The sequence below is a fragment of the Stegostoma tigrinum genome, chromosome 25, assembly GCF_030684315.1.
Source record: "Stegostoma tigrinum isolate sSteTig4 chromosome 25, sSteTig4.hap1, whole genome shotgun sequence".
Lineage (NCBI taxonomy): Eukaryota > Metazoa > Chordata > Chondrichthyes > Orectolobiformes > Stegostomatidae > Stegostoma > Stegostoma tigrinum.
The window spans coordinates 51379668-51389637 of NC_081378.1; the positions used below are offsets into that span (position 1 = coordinate 51379668).

Below are 9970 nucleotides of genomic sequence, written 5' to 3' on the forward strand. Positions count from 1 at the left end.
CGTGGTCCTATCATATCACCCATCTTGTCAAGAGGTGAGGAAGGCGCTGAGGTAACTTTGCTGCTGCAGGAAGTTGAGGGGATGCATATTCTGGAAGTACCAGAAGACTGCTTCGGCTGGTCCAGGTGCCCAAGGGGTTAAAAGAAACCTGGTAATACTCAGCAAAGGTTGTCTGCCCACTGAGAGGCACCATGAGTCTCTTCCCAGTCTGTGTGTATTCACACAGGGGGTAGCAGTGTAGACAGAGCATGTTACACTGTCTGGCCCTTGTGTCAGTTTTTAGTGAGAGGGAGGAACATCAGGCTGGCATTTAACTCCTCCCTTGTGATGTTAAGGCTTGAGTGGTAAAGGTACTGACGTCAAGTGGAGGTGGGAGTGCTGAGTGTGGACACTGGGCAGAGAGGAGGAGAAGGGGAAAGACTTGTTTACACAGACTGCAAAGAGCCTGGGGAATAATGCGGAAAGGAAGTAATCCGGAGCTCTTGTCTGACTGATCCAGCTTCCTGCTCAGCAGGATCCAGTTACAGCAGCGGAACATTTCAGACCCGTGTGAGCATGGAAAAAAGGAGCAGTTTGCATCGGTGATCGGATCGAAGGGGGCAACGGATCCACAGACAATAACAAAGGGCTGCAAGTGTCGGGTATGTGAGCACTGACTGTTCCCCGGGTCCAGCCTGTTACAGCAGGGGGAAAGGGGCCGGATGGCCTGATTAAAGTTACAGCGGGGAGCAGGCTGACTGTCTGGGCAAGTGGTTCTCTCTCGCTCTCTCTCTCTCACAAAGTTTTGCCTGGGCCTGTAGAAGCAGGCAGGGAGTTAGACAGAGCAAGGACAGACTTACTTTACATTTCTGACTAGACTGATTTGGGGAAAGGGGAGTCCCAAGTGAAAGTGTGAGGAGTGTCTGGGGGCATGAGTCAGACACGAGCAGTGTGTGAGACACAAGGAAGTGGTTAATGTTGTTGGGGTGGGTGATGGTGAGGTTGGTAATGTGTGTAGGATTTGAATGAGGAGGTGTATGTGAAGTTGACGGAGGATGCATGTGTATGGTTGAGGTGTGTATGTGTGTGTGAGGGGGACGGAGTGTGTGTGGGTTTAAAGTATGCACGTGTGTGTGTATGCATGTGTATGTGTGTCTGTATGTATGTATATGCGTGTGTCTGTATGTATGTATGTGCGTGTACATGTGTATGTGCGTGTACATGTGTATGTGCGTGTACATGTGTATGCGTGTGTACACGTGTATGTACACGTGTGTGTGTGTATACGTATGTATTTGTGTGTGTATGTATACATGTGTGTGTATGTATGAGGTTGAGGGGGTGTGAAGTTTTGTGTGTTGGGGTGAGGTTGTTGAGGAGTGTGTGTATGTCTGAGAGGGGCGTGTGGGCTTGGGTGTGGGTGAGTGTGGGGTTGAGAGAGGGTGCATGTGTGGGTTTCGAGGGGGTGTGTCTGTGGGGTGTGAGTGTTGGATTGCAAGGGGTGTGTGAATGGTGGGCTGCGGAGGTGTGCGTGTGTGTGTGGAGTTGAGTGTGTGTCGGGGGAGGTTGAGAGGTGGTGAGTGTGTGTGGGGCTGAAATGGGTGCTGTTTGGGGTTTGAGGGTGTGTCTGTGGGGGTGGCTAAGGGCAGGTTGTGAGAGTGTGTGGGCTTGAGGGGTGTGTGTGGTGGGTTGAGGGTGAGATGGAGTGTGTGTTGGGAGGAGGGGTTATGGATGTATGTGGGAGGGGCAGGATAAGTGTGTGGAGGGGGCTGTTGAGGACGTGTGTGGAGCGATCATGTGTTGAGAGAGGGTGTGTGTGTGTGTATGGGGGTGTTTGAGGATGTGTGTGTGTGTGTATGGGGGGGGTTTGAGGATGTGTGTGTGTATGGGGGGGGTTGAGGATGTGTGTGTGTGTATGGGGGGGGGTTGAGGATGTGTGTGTGTGTATGGGGGGGTTTGAGGATGTGTGTGTGTGGATGGGGGGGTTTGATGGTGTGTGTGTGGATGGGGGGGTTTGATGGTGTGTGTGTGTGTATGGGGGGGTTTGAGGGTGTGTGTGTGTGTGTATGGGGGGGTTTGAGGGTGTGTGTGTGTATGGGGGGGTTTGAGGGTGTGTGTGTGTATGGGGGGGTTTGTGGGTGTGTGTGTATGGGGGGGGTTTGTGGGTGTGTGTGTATGGGGGGGTTTGTGGGTGTGTGTGTGCATATGGGGTGGTTTGAAGGTGTGTGTGTGCGTATGGGGGGGTTTGAGGATGTGTGTGTGTATGGGGGGGTTTGAGGATGTGTGTGTGTATGGGGGGGTTTGAGGATGTGTGTGTGTGTATGTGGGGGTTTGAGGGTGTGTGTGTGTGTGTATGGGGGGGTTTGAGGGTGTGTGTGTGTGTTGGGGGGGTTTGAGGGTGTGTGTGTGTGTGTGTGTGTGTGTGTGTGTGTTGGGGGGGTTTGAGGGTGTGTGTGTGTGTGTGTGTATGGGGGGTTTGAGGGTGTGTGTGTGTGTGTGTGTGTATGGGGGGTTTGAGGGTGTGTGTGTGTGTGTGTGTGTGTGTATGGGGGGTTTGAGGGTGTGTGTGTGTGTGTGTGTGTGTATGGGGGGTTTGAGGGTGTGTGTGTGTGTGTGTGTGTGTATGGGGGGTTTGAGGGTGTGTGTGTGTGTGTGTGTGTGTGTGTGTGTATGGGGGGTTTGAGGGTGTGTGTGTGTGTGTATGGGGGGTTTGAGGGTGTGTGTGTGTGTGTGTGTGTGTGTGTATGGGGGGTTTGAGGGTGTGTGTGTGTGTGTGTGTGTATGGGGGGTTTGAGGGTGTGTGTGTGTGTGTGTGTGTGTGTGTGTATGGGGGGTTTGAGGGTGTGTGTGTGTGTGTATGGGGGGTTTGAGGGTGTGTGTGTGTGTGTGTGTGTATGGGGGGTTTGAGGGTGTGTGTGTGTGTGTGTGTGTGTGTATGGGGGGTTTGAGGGTGTGTGTGTGTGTGTGTGTGTGTGTATGGGGGGTTTGAGGGTGTGTGTGTGTGTGTGTGTGTGTATGGGGGGTTTGAGGGTGTGTGTGTGTGTGTGTGTGTGTGTATGGGGGGTTTGAGGGTGTGTGTGTGTGTGTGTGTGTATGGGGGGTTTGAGGGTGTGTGTGTGTGTGTATGGGGGGGTTTGAGGGTGTGTGTGTGTGTGTGTGTGTGTGTGTGTGTGTGTGGGGGGGGGTTTGAGGGTGTGTGTGTGTGTGTGGGGGGGGGTTTGAGGGTGTGTGTGTGTGTGTGTGTGTGGGGGGGGGTTTGAGGGTGTGTGTGTGTGTGTGTGTGTGTATGGGGGGGTTTGAGGGTGTGTGTGTGTGTGTGTGTGTATGGGGGGGTTTGAGGGTGTGTGTGTGTGTGTGTATGGGGGGGTTTGAGGGTGTGTGTGTGTGTGTGTGTGTGTATGGGGGGGTTTGAGGGTGTGTGTGTGTGTGTGTGTGTGTATGGGGGGTTTGAGGGTGTGTGTGTGTATGGGGGGTTTGAGGGTGTGTGTGTGTGTGTGTGTGTGTGTGTGTGTGTGTGGGGGGGGGTTTGAGGGTGTGTGTGTGTGTGTGTGTGTGTATGGGGGGGTTTGAGGGTGTGTGTGTGTGTGTGTGTGTATGGGGGGGTTTGAGGGTGTGTGTGTGTGTGTGTATGGGGGGGTTTGAGGGTGTGTGTGTGTGTGTGTGTGTGTATGGGGGGGTTTGAGGGTGTGTGTGTGTGTGTGTGTGTGTATGGGGGGTTTGAGGGTGTGTGTGTGTATGGGGGGTTTGAGGGTGTGTGTGTGTGTGTGTGTGTGTGTGTGTATGGGGGGGTTTGAGGGTGTGTGTGTGTGTGTGTATGGGGGGGTTTGAGGGTGTGTGTGTGTGTGTGTATGGGGGGGTTTGAGGGTGTGTGTGTGTGTATGGGGGGGTTTGAGGGTGTGTGTGTGTGTGTGTGTATGGGGGGGTTTGAGGGTGTGTGTGTGTGTGTGTATGGGGGGGTTTGAGGGTGTGTGTGTGTGTGTGTGTGTGTGTGTGTATGGGGGGGTTTGAGGGTGTGTGTGTGTGTGTGTATGGGGGGGTTTGAGGGTGTGTGTGTGTGTGTGTGTGTGTGTGTATGTATGGGGGGGTTTGAGGGTGTGTGTGTGTGTGTATGGGGGGGTTTGAGGGGGTGTGTGTGTGTGTGTGTGTGTGTGTATGGGGGGGTTTGAGGGTGTGTGTGTGTGTGTGTGTGTGTATGGGGGGGTTTGAGGGTGTGTGTGTGTGTGTATGGGGGGGTTTGAGGGTGTGTGTGTGTGTGTATGGGGGGGTTTGAGGGTGTGTGTGTGTGTGTGTGTGTATGGGGGGGTTTGAGGGTGTGTGTGTGTGTGTGTGTGTGTATGGGGGGGTTTGAGGGTGTGTGTGTGTGTGTGTATGGGGGGGTTTGAGGGTGTGTGTGTGTGTGTGTGTGTGTGTGTGTATGGGGGGGTTTGAGGGTGTGTGTGTGTGTGTGTATGGGGGGGTTTGAGGGTGTGTGTGTGTGTGTGTGTGTGTGTGTGTGTATGTATGGGGGGGTTTGAGGGTGTGTGTGTGTGTGTGTGTGTATGGGGGGGTTTGAGGGGGTGTGTGTGTGTGTGTGTGTGTGTGTATGGGGGGGTTTGAGGGTGTGTGTGTGTGTGTGTGTGTGTATGGGGGGTTTGAGGGTGTGTGTGTGTGTGTATGGGGGGGTTTGAGGGTGTGTGTGTGTGTGTATGGGGGGTTTGAGGGTGTGTGTGTGTGTGTGTATGGGGGGGTTTGAGGGTGTGTGTGTGTGTATGGGGGGGTTTGAGGATGTGTGTGTGTATGGGGGGGTTTGAGGATGTGTGTGTGTATGGGGGGGTTTGAGGATGTGTGTGTGTATGTGGGGGTTTGAGGGTGTGTGTGTGTGTGTGTATGGGGGGGTTTGAGGGTGTGTGTGTGTATGGGGGGTTTGAGGGTGTTTGTGTGTGTGTGTGTGTGTGTATGGGGGGGTTTGAGGGTGTGTGTGTGTGTGTGTATGGGGGGGTTTGAGGGTGTGTGTGTGTGTATGGGGGGGTTTGAGGGTGTGTGTGTGTGTGTGTATGGGGGGGTTTGAGGATGTGTGTGTGTGTATGGGGGGGTTTGAGGGTGTGTGTGTGTATGGGGGGGTTTGTGGTTGTGTGTGTATGGGGGGGTTTGTGGGTGTGTGTGTATGGGGGGGTTTGAGGGTGTGTGTGTGCATATGGGGTGGTTTGAGGGTGTGTGTGTATGGGGGGGTTTGTGGGTGTGTGTGTGCATATGGGGTGGTTTGAGGGTGTGTGTGTGTATGGGGGGTTTGAGGGTGTCTGTGTGCGTGTGGGGGGTGGGGTTTGAGGGTGTGTGTGTGTGTGTGTGTGTGTGTGTATGGGGGGTTTGAGGGTGTGTGTGTGTGTGTGTGTGTGTGTATGGGGGGTTTGAGGGTGTGTGTGTGTGTGTGTGTGTGTGTATGGGGGGTTTGAGGGTGTGTGTGTGTGTGTGTGTGTGTATGGGGGGTTTGAGGGTGTGTGTGTGTGTGTGTGTGTATGGGGGGTTTGAGGGTTTGAGGGTGTGTGTGTGTATGGGGGGTTTGAGGGTTTGTGTGTGTATGGGGGGTTTGAGGGTGTGTGTGTGTGTGTGTGTATGGGGGGGTTTGAGGGTGTGTGTGTGTGTGTGTGTATGGGGGGGTTTGAGGGTGTGTGTGTGTGTGTGTGTATGGGGGGGTTTGAGGGTGTGTGTGTGTGTGTGTGTGTGTGTGTGTGTGTGTATGGGGGGGTTTGAGGGTGTGTGTGTGTGTGTATGGGGGGGTTTGAGGGTGTGTGTGTGTGTGTGTGTGTGTGTGTGTGTGTATGGGGGGGTTTGAGGGTGTGTGTGTGTGTGTGTGTGTGTGTGTGTGTGTATGGGGGGGTTTGAGGGTGTGTGTGTGTGTGTATGGGGGGGTTTGTGGGTGTGTGTGTGTATGGGGGGGTTTGAGGGTGTGTGTGTGTGTGTGTGTATGGGGGGGTTTGAGGGTGTGTGTGTGTGTGTGTGTGTGTATGGGGGGGTTTGAGGGTGTGTGTGTGTGTGTGTGTGTATGGGGGGGTTTGAGGGTGTGTGTGTGTGTGTGTGTATGGGGGGGTTTGAGGGTGTGTGTGTGTGTGTGTGTATGGGGGGGTTTGAGGGTGTGTGTGTGTGTGTGTGTATGGGGGGGTTTGAGGGTGTGTGTGTGTGTGTATGGGGGGGTTTGAGGGTGTGTGTGTGTGTGTGTGTATGGGGGGGTTTGAGGGTGTGTGTGTGTGTGTGTGTGTGTGTGTGTGTGTGTGTGTATGGGGGGGTTTGAGGGTGTGTGTGTGTGTGTGTGTGTGTGTGTGTGTATGGGGGGGTTTGAGGGTGTGTGTGTGTGTGTGTGTGTGTATGGGGGGGTTTGTGGGTGTGTGTGTATGGGGGGGTTTGTGGGTGTGTGTGTGTGTGTATGGGGGGGTTTGAGGGTGTGTGTGTGTGTGTGTGTGTGTGTATGGGGGGGTTTGAGGGTGTGTGTGTGTATGGGGGGGTTTGAGGGTGTGTGTGTGTGTGTGTGTGTATGGGGGGGTTTGAGGGTGTGTGTGTGTGTGTGTATGGGGGGGTTTGAGGGTGTGTGTGTGTGTGTGTGTGTGTATGGGGGGGTTTGAGGGTGTGTGTGTGTGTGTATGGGGGGGTTTGAGGGTGTGTGTGTGTGCGTGTGTATGGGGGGGTTTGAGGGTGTGTGTGTGTGCGTGTGTATGGGGGGGTTTGAGGGTGTGTGTGTGTGTGTGTATGGGGGGGTTTGAGGGTGTGTGTGTGTGTGTGTGTGTGTATGGGGGGGTTTGAGGGTGTGTGTGTGTGTGTGATTGGGGGGTTTGAGGGTGTGTGTGTGTGTGTGTATGGGGGGGTTTGAGGGTGTGTGTGTGTGTGTGTATGGGGGGGTTTGAGGGTGTGTTTGTGTGTGTGTATGGGGGGGTTTGAGGGTGTGTGTGTGTGTGTGTATGGGGGGGTTTGAGGGTGTGTGTGTGTGTGTGTATGGGGGGGTTTGAGGGTGTGTGTGTGTGTGTGTATGGGGGGGTTTGAGGGTGTGTGTGTGTGTGTGTGTGTGTATGGGGGGGTTTGAGGGTGTGTGTGTGTGTGTGTGTATGGGGGGGTTTGAGGGTGTGTGTGTGTGTGTGTATGGGGGGGTTTGAGGGTGTGTGTGTGTGTGTGTGGTATGGGGGGGTTTGAGGGTGTGTGTGTGTGTGTGTATGGGGGGGTTTGAGGGTGTGTGTGTGTGTGTGTGTATGGGGGGGTTTGAGGGTGTGTGTGTGTGTGTGTGTATGGGGGGGTTTGAGGGTGTGTGTGTGTGTGTATGGGGGGGTTTGAGGGTGTGTGTGTGTGTGTGTGTATGGGGGGGTTTGAGGGTGTGTGTGTGTGTGTGTGTGTGTGTGTGTGTATGGGGGGGTTTGAGGGTGTGTGTGTGTGTGTGTGTGTGTGTGTGTATGGGGGGGTTTGAGGGTGTGTGTGTGTGTGTGTGTGTGTATGGGGGGGTTTGTGGGTGTGTGTGTGTGTGTATGGGGGGGTTTGAGGGTGTGTGTGTGTGTGTGTGTGTATGGGGGGGTTTGAGGGTGTGTGTGTGTATGGGGGGGTTTGAGGGTGTGTGTGTGTGTGTGTATGGGGGGGTTTGAGGGTGTGGTGTGTGTGTGTGTGTGTATGGGGGGGTTTGAGGGTGTGTGTGTGTGTGTATGGGGGGGTTTGAGGGTGTGTGTGTGTGTGTGTATGGGGGGTTTGAGGGTGTGTGTGTGTGTGTATGGGGGGGTTTGAGGGTGTGTGTGTGTGCGTGTGTATGGGGGGGTTTGAGGGTGTGTGTGTGTGCGTGTGTATGGGGGGGTTTGAGGGTGTGTGTGTGTGTGTGTATTGGGGGGTTTGAGGGTGTGTGTGTGTGTGTGTATGGGGGGGTTTGAGGGTGTGTGTGTGTGTGTGTATGGGGGGGTTTGAGGGTGTGTGTGTGTGTGTGTATGGGGGGGTTTGAGGGTGTGTGTGTGTGTGTGTATGGGGGGGTTTGAGGGTGTGTGTGTGTATGGGGGGGTTTGAGGGTGTGTGTGTGTGTGTGTATGGGGGGTTTGAGGGTGTGTGTGTGTGTGTGTATGGGGGGTTTGAGGGTGTGTGTGTGTGTGTGTATGGGGGGGTTTGAGGGTGTGTGTGTGTGTGTGTGTGTGTATGGGGGGGTTTGAGGGTGTGTGTGTGTGTGTGTATGGGGGGGTTTGAGGGTGTGTGTGTGTGTGTGTATGGGGGGGTTTGAGGGTGTGTGTGTGTGTGTGTGTGTATGGGGGGTTTGAGGGTGTGTGTGTGTGTGTATGGGGGGGTTTGAGGGTGTGTGTGTGTGTGTGTGTGTGTGTGTGTGTGTATGGGGGGGTTTGAGGGTGTGTGTGTGTGTGTGGTGTATGGGGGGTTTGTGGGTGTGTGTGTGTGTGTATGGGGGGGTTTGTGGGTGTGTGTGTGTGTGTATGGGGGGTTTGAGGGTGTGTGTGTGTGTGTGTATGGGGGGGTTTGAGGGTGTGTGTGTGTGTGTGTATGGGGGGGTTTGAGGGTGTGTGTGTGTGTGTGTATGGGGGGGTTTGAGGGTGTGTGTGTGTGTGTGTGTGTGTATGGGGGGTTTGAGGGTGTGTGTGTGTGTGTGTATGGGGGGTTTGAGGGTGTGTGTGTGTGTGTGTGTGTATGGGGGGGTTTGAGGGTGTGTGTGTGTGTGTATGGGGGGTTTGAGGGTGTGTGTGTGTGTGTGTGTGTGTGTGTGTATGGGGGGGTTTGAGGGTGTGTGTGTGTGTGTGTGTATGGGGGGTTTGTGGGTGTGTGTGTGTGTTGGGGGGTTGTGGGTGTGTGTGTGTGTGTATGGGGGGGTTTGAGGGTGTGTGTGTGTGTATGGGGGGTTGAGGGTGTGTGTGTGTGTGTATGGGGGGGTTGAGGTGTGTGTGTGTATGGGGGGTTGAGGGTGTGTGTGTGTGTGTGTGTGTGTGTGTATGGGGGGGTTGAGGGTGTGTGTGTGTGCGTGTGTATGGGGGGGTTTGAGGGTGTGTGTGTGTGCGTGTGTATGGGGGGGTTTGAGGGTGTGTGTGTGTGAGTGTGTATGGGGGGGTTTGAGGGTGTGTGTGTGTGCGTGTGTATGGGGGGGTTTGAGGGTGTGTGTGTGTGCTGTGTGTATGGGGGGGTTTGAGAGGTGTGTGTGTGTGCGTGTGTATGGGGGGGTTTGAGGGTTGTGTGTGTGTATATGGGGGGGGTTTGAGGGTGTGTGTGTGTGTAATGGGGGGTTTGAGGTGTGTGTGTGTGTGTGTGTATGGGGGGGTTTGAGGGGTGTGTGTGTGTGTATGGGGGGTTGAGGGTGTGTGTGTGTGTGTAGTGGGGGGGTTTGAGGGTGTGTGTGTGTGTGTGTGTGTGTATGGGGGGGTTTGAGGGTGTGTGTGTGTGTGTGTGGGTATGGGGGGTTTGAGGGTGTGTGTGTGTGTGTATGGGGGGTTTGAGGGTGTGTGTGTGTGTGTGTGTATGGGGGGGTTTGAGGGTGTGTGTGTGTGTGTGTAGTGTGTGTATGGGGGGGTTTGAGGTGTGTGTGTGTGTGTGTGTGTGTGTATGGGGGGGTTTGAGGGTGTGTGTGTGTGTGTGTGTGTATGGGGGGGTTTGAGGGTGTGTGTGTGTGTGTGTGTGTGTGTATGGGGGGGTTTGAGGGTGTGTGTGTGTGTGTGTGTGTATGGGGGGGTTTGAGGGTCTGTGTGTGTGTGTGTGTGTGTATTGGGGGGGTTTGAGGGTGTGTGTGTGTGTGTGTATGGGGGGTTTGAGGGTGTGTGTGTGTGTGTATGGGGGGGTTTGAGGGTGTGTGTGTGTGTGTGTATGGGGGGTTGAGGGTGTGTGTGTGTGTGTATGGGGGGTTTGAGGGTGTGTGTGTGTGTGTGCTTTGGGGGGTTTGAGGTGTGGTGTGTGTGTGTGCGTGTGTATGGGGGGTTTGAGGGTGTGTGTGTGTGCGTGTGTGTATGGGTGGGGGTTTGAGGGTGTGTGTGTGTGCGTGTGTATGGGGGGGTTTGAGGGTGTGTGTGTG

The 9970-nt window shown here is 54.7% G+C and overlaps 1 protein-coding gene across 1 annotated transcript in view; it reads left to right on the plus strand.

Moving 5' to 3' along the window:
* Positions 1-252: 252 nt before the first annotated feature.
* Positions 253-9970, plus strand: part of elk3 (ETS transcription factor ELK3) — a 122763-nt gene continuing 113045 nt past the window's right edge. Inside the window, exon 1 of the mRNA XM_048554544.2 lies at positions 253-641. The gene's annotated coding sequence lies outside the window, so the exon portion shown is untranslated. The remainder of the gene's footprint in view (positions 642-9970) is intronic.